The sequence below is a fragment of the Triticum aestivum genome, chromosome 5B (genome assembly GCF_018294505.1).
Source record: "Triticum aestivum cultivar Chinese Spring chromosome 5B, IWGSC CS RefSeq v2.1, whole genome shotgun sequence".
Lineage (NCBI taxonomy): Eukaryota > Viridiplantae > Streptophyta > Magnoliopsida > Poales > Poaceae > Triticum > Triticum aestivum.
This window is the reverse complement of record NC_057807.1, coordinates 416653825-416655863: the sequence shown is the minus strand read 5'-3', so window position 1 is coordinate 416655863 and position 2039 is coordinate 416653825.

The following is a 2039-nucleotide window of genomic DNA, read 5'->3' as shown; positions in this document are numbered from 1 at the left end:
ATAGAGCTAGTTCAATTCTAGTGTGAAATTATTTGTACTAGATAATAGAGCTAGTTCAAGTATAGTGGAAAATGAGTTGTACTAGGTTATAGACCTAGTTCAATGCTAGTGTAAAATTATTTGTACTAGGTTATAGAGCTAGTTCAACTCTAGTGTAAAATTATTTGTACTAGGTTATAGAACTAGTACAACTCTAGTGTAAAATTATTTGTACTAGGTTATAGAGCTACTTCAACTCTAGTTTAATATTATTTGTACTAGGTTATAGAGCTAGTTCAAATCTAGTCTAAAATTGTGTGTACTAGGTCATAGAGCTAGTTCAACTCTAGTGTAAAATGATTTGTACTAGTTTATAGAGCTAGTTCAGTTCTAGTGTAAAATTATTTGTACTAGATAATAGAGCTAGTTCATTTCTAGTGTAAAATTATTTGCACTAGGTTAAAGAGCTCATTGAACTCTAGTGTAAAATTATTTGTACTAGGTAATAGAGCTAGTTCAATTCTAATGTAAAATTATTTGTACTAGGTTATAGAGCTAGTTCAACTCTAGTGTGAAATTATTTGTACTAGGTTATAGAGCTAGTTCAACTCTAGTTTAAAATTATTTGTACTAGGTTATAGAGCTAGTTCAACTCTAGTATAAAATTGTGTGTACTAGGTCATCGAGCTAGTTCAACTCTAGTGTAAAATGATTTGTACTAGGTTATAGCCCTAGTACAATGCTAGTTTAAAATTATGTGTACTAGGTTATAGAGCTAATTCATTTCTAGTGTGAAATTATTTCTACTAGGTTATAGAGCTAGTTCAGCTCTAGTGTAAAATTATTTGTACTAGGTTATAGAGCTAGTTCTATTCTAGTGTAAAATTATTTGTACTAGGTTATAGAGCTACTTCAACTCTAGTTTAAAATTATTTGTACTAGGTTATAGAGCTAGTTCAACTCTAGTCTAAAATTGTGTGTACTAGGTCATAGAGCTAGTTCAACTCTAGTGTAAAATGATTTGTACTAGGTTATAGAGCTAGTTCAGTTCTAGTGTAAAATTATTTGTACTAGATAATAGAGCTAGTTAATTTCTAGTGTAAAATTATCTGCACTAGGTTATAGAGCTAGTTCAACACTAGTGTAAAATTATTTGTACCAGGTAATAGAGCTAGTTCAATTCTAATGTAAAATTATTTGTACTAGGTTATAGAGCTAGTTCAACTCTAGTGTGAAATTATTTGTACTAGGTTATAGAGCTAGTTCAACTCTATTTTAAAATTGTTTGTGCTAGGTTATAGAGCAAGTTCAAGTCTAGTATAAAATTATGTGTACTAGGTCATAGAGCTAGTTCAACTCTAGTGTAAAATGATTTGTACTAGGTTATATGCCTAGTACAATGCTAGTGTAAAATTATGTGTACTAGGTTATAGAGCTAATTCATTTCTAGTGTAAAATTATTTGTACTAGGTTTTAGAGCTAGTTCGACTCTAGTGTAAAATTATTTGTACTAGGTTATAGAGCTAGTTCAACTCTAGTGTAAAATGATTTGTACTAGGTTATAGCCCTAGTACAATGCTAGTATAAAATTATGTGTAATAGGTTATAGAGCTAATTCATTTCTAGTATAAAATTATTTGTACTAGGTTATAGAGCTAGTTCAACTCTAGTGTAAAATTATTTGTACTAGGTTATAGAGCTAGTTCTATTCTAGTGTAAAATTATTTATACTAGGTAATAGAGCTAGTTCAACTATGGTGTAAAATGATTTGTACTAGGTTATAGAGCTAGTTCAACTCTAGTGTAAAATTATTTGTACTAGGTTATAGAGCTAGTTCAACTCTAGTGTAAAATTGTTTGTACTAGATAATAGAGCTAGTTCAATTCTAGTGTGAAATTATTTGTACTAGATAATAGAGCTAGTTCAAGTATAGTGGAAAATGAGTTGTACTAGGTTATAGACCTAGTTCAATGCTAGTGTAAAATTATTTGTACTAGGTTATAGAGCTAGTTCAACTCTAGTGTAAAATTATTTGTACTAGGTTATAGAACTAGTACAA